The sequence below is a fragment of the Artibeus jamaicensis genome, unplaced genomic scaffold (assembly GCF_021234435.1).
Source record: "Artibeus jamaicensis isolate MK-2021 breed Jamaican fruit bat unplaced genomic scaffold, CSHL_Jam_final contig_354, whole genome shotgun sequence".
Classification (NCBI taxonomy): Eukaryota; Metazoa; Chordata; class Mammalia; order Chiroptera; family Phyllostomidae; genus Artibeus; species Artibeus jamaicensis.
The window spans coordinates 15,534,789-15,550,468 of NW_026521803.1; positions in this window are offsets into that span (position 1 = coordinate 15,534,789).

Genomic DNA, 15,680 nt, shown 5'->3' on the forward strand with positions numbered 1-15,680 from the left:
TTGTAGTTTTCCCACATTGATGAAACCCACAAATTTTATTCACATTTCCCCAGTTTTGGTTGTACTAATTTTCGGTGTGTATGAAGTTCTAAACAGTTTGATCGTCTCTGAGTAGACACCACCACAATCAATATGCTGAACAGCCCAAACGGCACAGAGGTCCCTCAGATTATCCTTTTTAATTATGTCTTTCCCCCTTCTCTCCTCCCCATCCCCAACCTCTCGTAATCAGCAATCTGTGTCTTTTATTTGTAAAACTGTTCATTTCAAAATGTTATACAAATGAAATAATACATTGAGTAACCTTTTGTAGCTGGATTTCTCTGCTGGAGAGTCCTCCACCCAAGTTGCTGCACGTATCAGTACTTCACCCCTTGACTCCTGAGTAGTGTTCTAGGTAGATGCGTACCACAATTTGCTTAACCGTTCACCTCTTGGAAAACATCTGGGCTGATTCCAGATTATGGTTATTCTTCTGTTACAAATATCCAGGAGTGCCATTGCTGAGTCATATAGTAAATTGTATGCATGATTGGCTTTACAAGAAACTACTAAACTCTTATCCAGAGTAGAATTTTATATTTCTACTAGCCATGTTTGAGTGATCCACCATCAATGGGTCCTAGCCAGCATGTTCTCACTACTTTTTTTAATTTAACTCACACTGATAGGTATGTTGTGACATCTTGTAGTTTCACTTCATATTCCCTTGATGCATGAGGATATTGAACACCTTTTTACATGCTATGTATATCTTCTTTGTTAAGATATCTATTAATGTCTTTTGCCCATTTTTTAATTAGATTGTTTGGTTTTATATTGTTGAAATGTGAGTGTTCTTTATATATTTTGGATACCAGTCCTTTGCTGGAGATGTAATTTGGAAATGTTTTCTCCCAGTCATAGTTTATCTGTTCATCCAATACACATGAGCTTTCACAGGCAAAAGTTTACATTTTAATGAGCTTCACCCTGGCTGGGTGTCTCAGTTAGTTGGAGCATCATCCTGTACACCAGAGAGTTGCAGGCTCAATTCCCCATCAGGACACATACCTAGGCTATGGGTTCAATCCCTGGTCTGGGTGTGTACAGGAGGCAACTGATTGACCCTTCTCTCTTGTACCAATGTTTTTTTCTCTCTCCCCACCCACACCCACCTTTCTTCTCTCTCTAAAATCAATAACATATGCTCAGTGAGGATAAAGAAATTTAGTAAGCCCCAGATTATCAATTTATAGATTGTGCTTTTGGTTTTATTCTAAGAACTCTCTGCCTCACCTTAGATCCTGAAGATTTTCTTCTTCCTTTTTTTTTTTTTTTGCACACAGTGTGATGATGTATCGTAGAATTTGAAACCTATATAATCTTATTAAAAATGTTAACCCAATAAACTCAATTTTTAAAAAGTTAGATAGTTTTATGCTTTGCATGTAATTCAATGACCTGTTTTTAGTTCATTTTTGTACACGGCATACATTTTAAGTCAAAATTTGTTTATTTGCTTCTTAGTTCCTGCCCATGGATGTTCACTGGTTCGTCAGCGTTTATCTAAAAGGCAATGTTTCCTCCACTGAATTGGTGTTATACCTTTGTTGGAAATCAGCAGGACATGGTTGTGTGGATGGGCCTCGTACTCTACTCTGGTTCATTGATCTACATGCCTGGCCTTCCAACGATACTACAGTCTTCGTTACTACAGCTATATATAGTCACGCTTAATACCAAGTAGCAATTCCTTCCACCCTACTCTCCTTTGTTTTATGTTTCCGGGACTGCGTCTTTCCATAACAATTTTAGAATAAGCTTGTCTATGACTAAGCCCCCCTAAAAAGCTTTGTTCAAATTGCTTGATAGAAATGGCTTTATTTTCCTTTTAAAATATCAGGTGCCCTGGCTGGTGTAGCTCAGTGGATTGAGCGTGAGCCTGTGAACCAGAGGACTGCCATTCGATTCCCAGTCAGGGCACATGCCTGGGTTGCAGGCCAGTTCCAAGCAGGGGACCCACGAGAGGCAACCATACATTGATATTTCTCTCCCTCTCTCCTTCCCTTCCCCTCTAAAGATAAATAAATTAAAATAAATTAATTAATTAAATTCAATTAAATACCTGGTAAAATGCACCTTTAGTTATTACTAAAAATTGGTACTTAAAAAAGATAGGCTCCTGACCAAATGCATGTCTTGATGCATGAGTTCCTGCTCAGAAGGTCTACAGTTTACATAAGGATGTGGTCAAGCGTTGTGTCAGTATTAAGATCATGTAGGTCATGAAGTTGTACATCAGGTAATTCAGAAACCAATATTTTTTGTTTTCATGTAGACAGGATATGTAAACAGGATGAATTTTGCTGTTCTTCAGCCATGCATCTTGTGAAAAAGAAAATAAAATCAACATAAATTTTTAATTAGCGTATTCTCATCTTTGGAGGGAAAAAACTGGCATCTCAGTTAATAGTCGTTATTTTACTCTGATTAATTTTAAGCTTTTATTCACATTCATCATAATTAGAATCAGAGGCATGTGTGAGGCGCCAGGAGCCTCCCTTAGAAAACCAAGTGGGTTGTAATTAGGAAATTGATGTCGAATTCGGCAGAACTGGGGACACTTCTGAGTCCCTTTCTGCGTGTCTTTTGTGAAGAGCCACCCACAGGGAATAGCCAGAGTTCCCAAAGGATGTGTGACTGCTAAATAGACTTGACCGATTCAAATCTGATTACTTACTGGAAACACATTTAGTTCAAGTTAAGCACATTAATATATATCTGTTAGAATAAAGACCCAATTGCTTCTTTCTTATTCATTAATGAAACTTAATGGCTTCAACAAAACATTAACGAAGAAAAATATTGGCTTGCATTATTCATTTGGAAAAATTAATTAATTGTTATATTAAGGGCAGCCTGTTCCACAAAGTAATCACGGAGGCTTTGATGGAGAATTGCTTTATGTTATTTATTTAGCAAGCTGTTGTTTCCCTTTCTCACTTTATATTGACTTGTTATGCACATAGCTTTTTCTCCTACAGAAGAAAGTTTGTATAATTTTAAATGATGGATGTAATATAACTTGTAATTGATAAGATAACTGCATTTTAATGTTTACTAAATTCAACATGCGTTACAAAGATAGAAAGTTTATTAGTGGTAATATTTACCCATCCAGATTTTCAACAGAGTAATATATCAATATATGACAAATTATAACCTTATTTAGTAGGTAACTAGACAATAGAAATCGGATACAACTTCAACAAGTTACCACCAAAGCTTTTCTTGTTCTTAGGAAAAGCCATGGTTTGTTCATATCATAACATAAAGGTGTGAAAATAAATATTTAATAAGAAAATTGCAATATTTAATTTTTTGAAATGTAATATCAAAAGCTATGTGAATGAGCAACTAAACATAATAGAATCAATATTTAGAATTTTAATCTTCTTTCACTTCTGTTTTCTTCTGACTTTGATCTCCACATTAAACTACATTGTATCTATTTATGTAAAATAGAAATGTTAACGGAAAAATTCTGGTTAGTGTGCACTAACGACTTTAATAGATTTGACAATTAATAATGGTAAGAATTAATATTATTAAGATTAATCATTAATCTTATGCTCACTGAAAACTTTTTTCATTGCATACAACTATGAAAGAGCAAGTAATTTGTTTTAAATTACAAAGAAGTGATAAAAAAAAAAGAAGTGATCAAAAGCTACCCTTTTTAAAGATAACATTATCTGCTGTGAATAAATGAAAGTATTTCCACATTGAATTGCCTCAAAGAGACTTTCATTCCATTACAGGGAAGATTATTTTGCAGGAAATAGCAAAACCACTAGCATAATAGCACCATGTTTCATTAAGATAAAAAAAAGATAAAACCTGAAGTAGTCGCATTCCAAAATAAATCATCCCAGCTCTCTGCTGCTGATCGGCGTTAGCTTTTTCATTACTGTACAGATATATGATGGATGTTTTTCAAAACCTAGTTTAGACAAAGTGTTCAGAAAGGAATACATTCTCCTGATCAAATGAAAATTAAGGTGAAAATGGATGTCCTTCCTCCCTCCCTTCATGAAAATATTTCAGACAGAGACAATTATTTCTCAGAACTGTTAAGACCTCTCAGGAATTTTTTTCCTTCATACATTATGCAACAACTATTTTAAGCTTGGCCTATTTCGGAGAGGTGACAGAGAAAATAAATGAAAGAATGCTACCGAATGTCATTCTTTCTGCAGACAAAAGGCACGTGTCTGCTTGAATCCCTTATTTCTATTTTTTTTTCATAGAAGCAAATAGCTCAAAACTATTTAAGCATTCGATTCTCCACCTCCTTTATTTCTCTAATAACCACCAGATGGCAGCATAGGACGTAAAATCAAAATGGAGCACTTAAAATTATCCAATGATCAGACTTGAATTTTTTGGTGCCTAAAACATAAACCTGGTGACAAATTCACATATGGAGAACAGGTGTGTGGTATTCACTTCACCTGTGGTGGTTGCAATAGCACCTCACCACGTACTTTCTCGCTTTAGTCCAGCAGAAACTACAAGTTTTTCACGCAGTAGTTTGTCATAGGGTCACAGTGTTATCAATGTGAACAGTAATTTGCAGTGAGAAGTATTAGAGCTTCAGGAAAATGTAAAAGGCCTTTCCAGAACAGTCTTGGAATTTGCTTTTTAGAAATCAGTACTCGGTTTCTTGTCTCTGGTCCCATTTCCCTCTCTCGTAAAAAAGAAACTAAAATGTGCTAAAATCCATTCTGACTACATCAGGTTGTTTCGGCTCATTAATGCAGGATTTTTCATATTTCCATTACCTTCTTGGAGAACAGGATATAATACATCTTCAAGGTGGGTGAGTGAGCCAATGAATTTTAGGGTCTTTTAAAGTTTTGAAAAGAAGAAATACACACTAATGTATCAAATCTCTTGAAAGGCCTGAAGAATTATATTACCCTTTATAAATTTATGTTTTTAAACCCTGGCTGTTAATATGCACTAAGAAATGCTGATTTAGAAAAGATAAATCAAAACATTAAGATTACCTTTCAAGATACATATCTCCTGCATGGAAAAATTAGTTGCCAACCAACGTTGAAAATTCTATCAAATTCAAAAATTTCTGGCACATGAATTTAACCCAATTTTTAAAGTTTCTCATATTTTAAATGATGTAAATAATTCAGTTTATCTGAAACAAATTTTTTGTGTATGGAAACTGCACTATAACTTGGACCTAATCTTGAAAACTAACTTAGTATATGTTGCCATCTAGTGGTCATTTCTTAAATCACAGTTTGGACTAAAAGAGGACATTTGGCTGAAAGGTATTATGCTGTGATTCCATCCAGAAACAGGACTTTAAAGTAGTTTATCACTGAACCAAGATTAAGTTATCATTCTATAAATATAATTCATTAGAACTATTTTATTCATGAAATCTTCTATTTGGTTTTCATTGATCATTTTTCTAAGTTTACTGTGTACCTCAAAAGTGTAAATAATAGTTTACTATTTCTAGGGGTTTGGATGTTTGAATTACTTTGTTCTGCCCACTCATATATATTTTCACCTGACTGTTCACATATATTGAATTTACAAATTTATCAGTCATATCAAGCTAGTGATAGTCAAACAACCTTTCAGAAGGCACAGTAGTCATAGATCAGCTAATGCAAACAACTCAAATTAAACTTGAGGACAGTTCCCCACATGATGGAATGGGCCTTCTTTAGGCATTAAACATAGTTTAATGTTATTTATTTAACAAATACTTCTGAAATGCCCACTTAGTATGTTTTCATATACCAGTAAGTAGAAATAAATAGTAAATAATATATACTCAATCTCTGCCGCAGGGGCAAGTAGGGCCGAAAACAGATGTTAAACAAATAATTACACACAAAAAAAATCCTTCATTGGAATTTAACCTGGAAATCAACTCTTCAAAAGCCACATGTCTTAGTGGCTAGGGAAGAAGGAGCTTTACCATGCCCCCGGATTCGTGCACCCAGCAGCTACTCCCTGCCTCCAGGCCCTGCTGGTCACCGTGTGTGTCACCACCACCAACACCCAAACCATGACGCTGTCTCCACCCAGGAGTCAGGGCGGCAGGGCCCACTTTCCTTTACTGGTTTCCTCCTGAGCATCTCAAAATACCAAAATGAAACACATTCTAAGGGTGTCTAAGATGGTACTAAGTGCTGAGGGATAAATACGGGTAACTATGACCCAGAAGAGAAAACTATACATTAACCATGATCAGTACCATAGTCTAAATAAATAAATAAGCACCAATGGGTATATCTTTCAAGACAGAACCCTCTGGATACACCCAGGTCCCTAGTAGTGACAGCTTGTCTTGGATCTGTGTTCTTCTCAAACAACTCTTGACTTTTCAGATCTTTGCATAAACTGTATCCTTTTGAGAAAAATCCCACACCCTACCTTTGGGCATTGGTCACTTCTAAGATCCATTAGCCGCCCAGCCAGAAACCATACCATGCAGAGTGGGTGCTGGCACCTCAAGCCAGTTCCCTTTGAAGACTGTCAATGAGGTGCTCGACAATGCTTCATTCTTCTAGTCATCCCTCTAGCTGGCGACTGTGGACCACACTAACTCTCAGGGCCAACGTGGCTTCAATTCACAGTAAGAAAAAGACGTCTTTTGTTAAAACAACCCATTTGGTCGTTCATAGTAGATGCGATACTTTACATATACCAAATATTAGTGGCAGTCCCCTTTTGGTTGTTTTTTTCTTTTTTTTTTAAGCCATGGCCCAGGACCTCCTATTACATCGGACAAATAATGAAGGAAGACCACATACCCTTTCATGACTATCTCTTAGGTACACGAAGACACAGAGACACTTTGAAGCGAAAATTATTGGGAGTTCTCACCTTTGTGTGCCAGATCACCTCATGAACAAAGCATTCTCTGATCATTTCTTTAGAAAAAATAAGAGTAAAGTTTTTTTTTCCTTTCTGCCTATTATCCTACTTGAATAATACCTGGAAGTGAGGGATGATGGCGGTGGTGGTATAAAAAGGAACACTGGGTGAACATCTTCCAATTATGCAGCAGGATGAACACTAGCAGGGGTAATTAACTGAGTGTTAAAGGCTTAGATCATACACTTAGGATGAGTCTTGGGTAACTAATAGAAAATAGCTTTATTCTTTTAAGATTTTATTTATTTTTAGAGAGGGGGAAAGAGAGGGAAACATCAATATGTAGTTGCTCCTCATGTCCCCCCACCAGGGTGACCTGGTCCACAACCAAGGCATGTGCCCTGAGCGGGAATGGAACTTTTTGGTTTGCAGGCCAGCACTCAATCCACTGAGCCACACCAGCCAGGGTTAGGTTAAGAATTTTTTAAATATCACATTCAGTTTAAGGTAAAGTTGGTTGCAAGTGTCAGTTTTGCTTTCAGCAAATTTACAAGAAGAAAAGAAAACCCATATGAGATAGAGAAGAGGTCACTGGTCATACGTAAAGATACAGGCCTTGACCTTTAAAAGCTGAGACACAAACCGAAGAAGCGTTCACAATCAATTAATCGTGTCACAGGGTAGGGTGCAGAGTGTTCACCCTGATCTGATTGGTCGACTAGATTAATTTCAGTTTTCCTTTCTTAACCGGCGCTACCTATGTCTTGCCTATAAAATCCAGACTTTCCCCCACTTTGGTGTTGTGGCAGCTGTTCCGGTTTTTCCCACTTTGCTGTGGTTCGGCAGGCACTGCCATTTCAAACATACAGCCACGTCTGTACGTGAACATAATCAGTTTCAAGTTTTCCGGCTGGTCCACCTTATTTTTAATTATACCTGAGAATTTTTCTCTACTTTCCCTGTTTTGTTTTTTTTTTCATTTTGCCTCCGTTGATGAAAACTGCTTTCCCCTTGGCCCTCAGTAAAACTCCTTAATTCCAGCAAATTCTATTGTGATATAAAATAACCTACATCTCCAAATTAAATGCTGTCCCCATGATGCTTTTGCTTTCAGAGTTCTCGCTTTTTTTCTTTACTTTCCCTAAATTCTTGCATTGAGTCTATTCTTCTAGATAAGAATAGTGGCTACTTCGTTGTTATTTCTGTCTGTATTAATTTATTTAATAAATGTCTGGCTCCAGTTTGGGTTTGCAAACTCACAATTTAGGGTGTTTGTCTACTATTTCTTGTTATCAGCCTATTGTTTTCTTTGGAAGATCTTGGCCACATCCTCAAATGTTGCCTTTTCTCACCTTACATGTAATTCTCTTTTTTATCAGCCACTTTCTAACTTGTCAAGATAAGACACACCACTTACTACCAAGCATCAGGAAAATATGTGTCCTATTAGGACTCTCTCCACTTCTCAGTTTGGACATTCTTTCCCTCCTCGATATTCTTACACAAAGACAAAAAACTCTTGTCTTCATGGAAAGGGAAACTCCTGTATTACACCTAGAAGCTTAACATATGGTCTTGAAATATTTATAAATACTTTGTATTTTTGAAATATTTCCTCTGGCACCCTCTCTAATGTAAAGAAATTATGTTCACATCTGCAATCCATGTTGGAAGAAAATATTTATAATGTGGATGTTATCGAAATGCCAAGACTTTTTCCAGTTAGGACTCCTACATAAAAATGAAACAGAGAGTGAGAATAATTTAAATAAACCTAACGACCACTTGCTCATTCATTCAAATAAACTTTTTGGTATAAACTCCTCTTTGATGTATTTTTTAAAATGACCAGGATAATCTTTTGTTCAAACATTATCATTGATTTCATAGGCCAGGGACAGATCATTTGTAATGCATATCATTGAAAACACTTGGGTTCTTGGCATGGTATGAATTAAATGCATACAGGTGAATGACTTTTGATATTGGTAAATGATGCCAGACGTCCTCATAAACACATAGTGGTTCATCTTCAGACCAAGTCCAATATAATATAGTATAAAACCAGTTAAAATATATTCAGCAGTTGCAAGTAAATAAGGAAGAAAGCTTAACATATTCCCAAAACCTCAAAAAGTAAAACCAAAATAAAGAAAGATGTGTTCATTTTACATGTACCAAAGCTTCAGACCCTCCACCCCACTCCAAAGAGAGAGTACTGAGAAAATCATAGAAATTAACTTTTTAAATTCTGAGTATTTCTACTAACAGCACTGAGTTCTGAGATAAACCACCAGATACTTCAATTTCAAGTGAAGAGACCTGGAAGTTACAAAGGAAAACGGTGGAGAGTAGAAAGTTCTTAGAATTCGCCTGGAGACCTGCGCTCAGGCGGGGAGATCGCACAGAGCTCTTCTTCCCCCAGGACACCAAGTGGGGCCGGCTGGGGGAAGACACTTGGCTACAGTTAAAGTCGAGAGGATCTCTACCTGGGATAGTGCAGATCGTTCAACTATGGGGACTTCGTTATTTATACTTTTCATTCAATGTTCATATTTATGAAGTACGAGAATGTATCATTTTATTGTAATCATACTTATTTTTTAAACCAGAAACATAACAAATTATCATGGAGTTATTTGAGATATTTAAAACGTACACGTAGGGAATAGTTCATCATAATGCTGAGCATTTGTTGACCTCCGTGGACACTGTCATCTCGGCACACGCTTCTAGGGTGTCAAAACCGTAAAGGAGGTTTTCTCTCTCTAATGTGTACCCTGTTTCATTATTAAATAATCCTATAAAAGTGCTTGGGGGGCTATTTTCTCAAAATGATCCCGTTGTTCTCAAAGGTCTTATTTGGACAAATTTTTATCCATGAAGCACTTCTTAGTTAATTAAAGAGGCAATCAAAAACCAAAACCAACTTTGAAGCCCACATACAAGGCTATCTCATAATTACAATGTTAATTGGGTTAACTAAGTAAACACAACTCTGAGAATTGCCTTCACAAAAACCATGCCTGTGTCCACAAATGGAGTTTCTTAGAAAAGTGGCATTCCTTTCAAATAAAAATATAACAAATCTCTAAAAACAGAAAAAAGGGGGGTTGAAACATTAGGCAATGCTATTAGATATTTTAAGTTGTATTTTTAAAAAAGAAACAGGTATTTCTTTTTTAAAAAACACATATATGCTGCTAAGCCCCATAAGAAATAAAATAAAACAGAAATGTAATGTCTTACGTTTCTAAGTATTTTCAGTGTCCAGTAGAAGAGAAAGAGAGAATGAAAGTATAACATGGATGAAAGAAATAATAATAACCCTCAATAAATCGTTAAAACGTTTATCAATGACTTCCAGTCTGAACGTAAGGGTCTAAGTCGGTGGTTTTCTGCCTTTCTTTCCATACTGAACTTACTGGGGTGACATTTGTTGATTCTCCCCTCCTTTCTGAAATTAATAAGGGAGCAATAAGAAACACTAGAACCACAGCAGAACAGACATGAAACTCTGAGGCTCCGTTTTCACCAGCAGACAGAGTACGGTGCCAGACTCAAAGGTGACTCCCAGTGACACACTGGTGTCCATGCCTCTGCATCATCTTCCCTTTGAATGCAGGATGGACTTGTGACTCACTCCCAGCCAATAAAACAGGCAAAGGTGATAGGAGGCTTCACCCACAATTAGCTTACATTATGTGAGACTCCAGCCTAGCAGACGGAGCGAGAGAGGAGTGGCAGCTGTGCAGGCGAAGCCTACCACGTGGCAAGGGCCCGCAGTGGCCGCTGGGAAGTTGCTTGGCCTGTGAGACCTGAGGGCAACCTATAATGACAATAGTGATCAAGAATTCGGAGCCCCTATAGGTGCAAGAAAATGAGTTTTGCCGACAACATGAAATACCATAAAAATGATTCTTCCCTCTCAAGTCTCCAGATAGGAATGCTGCCCAGCTGACGTCTTGGTTACAACCTTGTAAGGCCCTGAGCAGACGACCTAGATAACTGTGCCTCCTTTCCTGTTGCCTAGGGTTGATATAACACCTGTGTGCCATTTTTAGCCACTAAGTTAGTGGTAACTTGTTACCCGGCAATAGAAAATAAATGTACAGATATTATTCTCAGTCAACAAAATATACACAGAGACTACTCATAGTAGCTGGGATCAAGCAGAAACCTTCTAAGGAAGAAAGAAGCAGTGAGTTGAAAGGGCCATTGAAAGAAAGCTCAGAAAGTGCCACTAAAAACACATCCTTCCCCTGACTGGGGTGGCTCAGTGGGCTGGGCATCCTCCCACGAACTGATGGGTTGCTGGTTCAATTCCTGTTCAGGGCACGTTTCCGGGTTGCAGGCTAGGTCCCCAGTGGGAGGCATGCAAGAGGCAACCGACAGATGTTTCTCTCACACACTGATGTTTCTCTCCCTCTCTTCCCCCCTCCTTTCCCCTCTCTCTAAAAATAAAATCTTAAACATACACACACATTCCTTGAGAACAAGAGCTCATCCTAACACACAGAAGGTTTAGATCTTGTTTTTAAAAATCATATGGGATCTGGGCTAAGCAGTTACCATAGAGAGCCCAGGTTAGCTCACAGATGCAAAGAATGCAGAGTCATAGAAAGCAAAGCATGCATGTCCCATAATGGATAAAGCAGCAGAATGGAAGAGGCTCTTCAGCTGGGGAGGTAATTATGCCTTTCCTCCCGTCCTCAGAAACCTCAACAAGCTGACTTAATGAATTTCATTTTATTTAATGCTAAAGGATTCATTCTTCCTGGAGAGGAAAACCTCATCAGCTGCATTGAGTCAAGAATATTTGAAACTAATAAAAGAAATTTGATCAAGAATCACTTCAGGGCATAAACCTTACCATGTAGAGTATAACATCATCACTTAAAACAGACCACCCTGTGCCACGCCACTCAGGTGATTAATCATCAGTATGTCTTTTTGTTTAGGTTCTTGGACCACTGGGGACAAGATGCTAAATAGAGAAAAAGGTTAGGATTCTGAATGTAACCTGCTACTGTCGACCCTCAATGTTCCACAGGGTCCAGATATTAAGGTCATTCAACTCCCTGTCAGGGCCTTTACAAAATCAGGTGTGGGGTGTGTTGAAACTGGGAATTCAAATCCAGTTCTGACTCTTGACCAGGCAACGTTAAACAATCAAGCAAATGCTGACATGTATTGAATGCTCCCTCCTTACCTGTGCTGACAGTTCTTTTTCAGAGCAACCTAGTGAGGAAAGGCCCTGGTATTATAAATCATCGCTCTCTCCTCTGACTGAAGCCCACCAGTGGACTCTCAAGTGTTGCATGTCACTTTCAAAAACAATACTTTTTAAAATTCTTCTGATAAATTTCTAAGACCAAAAATTATGCCACTGAGGGTATAGCTCAGTGGTGGAGCATTTGGCCACAGAAATCATCCCCAAATGGGTAATGTTGTTATTAAAGAATAGAAAGGGACCTGCCCATTAAAACTGTCTCAAATAAAATAATACATTGGGCACCACTCATAATTGCCCGTTATTTCTGCCTCAACAGTCATAGCGAAAATAGGAAAACACAATTCTGCTTGGGGGAAAAAATCGCCAGTGATTCCCCAAATTGCAGAGATTCTGGAACAGCCCTGGTTTGGGAAAAAATATGTCCTCTCACCAGCAGAGGTATGAAATGGGCATGGACAATATCTGAATGGTTAGCAAGTATTACTTTAGGTAGATAGTAAAAGGGCAGGGGGGGAAAAGCCACTTTGATTGGTCTCTGCCCTTAATTCTGAACTGTATTAATCTTAAATAGAATTTTAGTAAAATAGACCATAACCCCAAACTGAGATTTTCACACAAGTTTGGCAAGGTGTGAAGAACAAATTAATTTTCTCAAAAAAACCATCCCAAGTGCATGTACTTGATTCGTGGTGAGTCCAAGCAGCAACAGGAAGAAAGCACTTACAAATAGCTCTCCAGGACACAGGGATTGCCCTGGGCTGCTACGGTGGTGTGTGAAGTGAAGGATTTGACTTCAAACAAAGGGAAAGGAAACAGTAAGTTTACTCTGAGTTCAGGCACAGCTGACGTGATTCAGAATAGATAAAATGGATTATCATTGTTCATACACTAGTCATGTTTAATGCCTCCCGAAATTATCTGAAACACGTTATTTGAACATATAAATAAGTTCAAAATTAAAGTAGCTCTGTAGTAAAACAATTTGACAAGCGTCCTCACATTTTTTTTAATTTTCATTTTTCAATTACGGTTTACGTTCAATAATATTTTATATTAGTTTTAGGTGTCCTGCATGGTGGTTAGGCAATCACATACTTTCAAAGTGTTCCCCTTGATATTTTCAATACCCACCTGGCACCATCCATAGTTACTAGAATCATATTGACTATATTCCCTGTGCTGTACTTCACATCCCCATGACTATTTTGTCGTACCAGTTTGTACTTTTTAATCCCTTCCCCTGTTTTAGCCATCCCCTGAGGTCCCTTCCTTGCGGCCGTCACCATCAGTCTGTTCAATGTTGTTTGTTTATTTTGTTCTTTAGATTCCACATATGTAAGTGAAATAATATGGTATTTTTCCTTCTCTGACTTATTTCACTTAGTGTAATACCCTCTAAGTCCATTCATAGTGAATGTCATAAACACATTTGAGATTATTTTTTATTTTATAATAACTTAAATTGACAAATTTAATTCCCTCGAGATCTTTCTTTTAGCTGCTTAATCATTTAGAGTCTTAATAGACTCTTGGAAGAATAGATACTTATATCTTTTGTATGTCCTCCTTGGAGAAGTGTCTGTTCAAGTCTTTTGCCCTTTTTTCAACTGGGGAGTGGAGTCATGTGAGTTCTTTGTATATTTTGGAGATCAAGAGCCTCACTAGCCATCAGAGAGATGCAAATTAAAACCACAATGGGAAAAAAACCACAGTGAGATACCACTTCACACTGGTGAGAGTGGCCATCATAAACAAATCACAAATAAGTGTTGGAGAGGATGTGGAGAAAAGGGAACCCTAGTGCACTGTTGGTGGGGATGCAGACTGGTGCAGCCACTGTGGAAAACAGTATGGAATATCCTCAGAAAACTAAAAATGGAATTGCCTTTTGACCTAGCAATTCCACTGATGGGAGTGTATTCTAAGAACCCTGAAACACCAATCCAAAAGAACCTATGCACCCCAATGTCCCTAGCAGCACAATTTACAATAGCCAAGTTCTGGAAGCAACCTAAGTGCCCATCAGTAAATGAGTGGACGAAAAACTATGGTACATTTACACAGTGGAATTCTACACAGCAGAGAGAGAGAGAAGAATCTTCTACCCTTTGCGACAGCATGGATAGAGCTGTATTGGGAACCACCCTGCCTGGTTTCAGGAGCTGTAAACCCCCCATAGCTAAGGCTGAGTGAGTGACCTTCGGACCATAAACCACTAAGGAAACAAAGCTTATCTCTCCCTGGCAGGAGTGCTGCTTCTGCTCCTCTTTTTTATAACTGGCCCCCATTGCTTGATCAATTAGCCAATGACAGGTAAGATTCCCCAAAGGGGGACCGACCTAAGACAGGCATGATCACATGGAGGCCCCAGGGAAGGACGTGGAGGGCTATGGAGAAAGGGGGTGATGGACCCTTGCACCTCAGTTTTGATGAAGCCTGAATCCACATTTCTCCTAACTCCTTGGCTATCTGCCTCCTCTGCCTGACTTAGGCCTGAAACAATGACAGAGGGTGGGTGCAGCCCTGTGCTGGAAAGGGCGGGCTCCCTGGATGATCAGGCCTGAGGAAGGATATGTAAAATCCTGTGAAGCCTGCTTTACTAAGAATACTCTTAGTTAAGATAAAGGCCCAAGCAGAAAATGAGTTTGTTTCCCAAAGTTTTATAGCCTTTTAGCTGATGGAACCTGACTCAGAAGAAGCCCTAATAGTTCTTTGTATGCTGTCTACTGTTTGATCCTTACTGCCTGACAATGATTAATGAGCTGTACCTGTATTCCTGTGCAAATCAAACCCAATAAAAGCCTGTCTAGGCAAGGGTCAGAGATCTCTCCCCTTGAGAGGGTGGCCAGGCCTCTCTGAGGTGCTCCCCCTTGAGGGAGTAGCCATGCCATCCCTTTTCCTCCATAGGACTCGGTAGTCCATGTGAATTTGTCTCATATCTCATACAGGTTGCCTCGGGCACTGAGGGCTGGTGTCCATGTCAGAGCTGGAGAGTATTATGCTAAGTGAAATAAGCCAGGCAGTGAGGGACAAATACCGTATGATCTCACCTTTAACTGGAACATAATGAACAAAAGAAAAAAGCAAGCAAAGTATAACCAGAGACACTGAAGGTAAGAACAACCTGACAGGAACCAGAGTGGAGGTGGGAGGGATAATGGGGGGAAGGGTTTTCAGGAGCTACTATAAAGGACACATGGACAAAAACAAGGGGAAGGGTGGAAAGAAGAAAGGGAGGGGGATTTGGCTGGGGTTGGAGGGAGCGGTTAGGGGGAATGCGGACAACTACAATTGAACAACAATAAAAATATATAAATAAATAAATATTTATGTCTTTACCTTTCTTCTCAGCATGTAAAATCATAGGGCTGTTGGTGCAAAGATGAATGGGAAACCTAGACTGGAGTACAGAGGGCCCAAGCCATGACATATGATTAGCAAAGACGGGCAGGCTCTGTTTAACAGGGATGTTTCTCAGGCTTGTAGTAAGAATGGTCTGATTCAGGGTGGAGACCAAACATTCAGAGGTCATGTAAACTGGCTA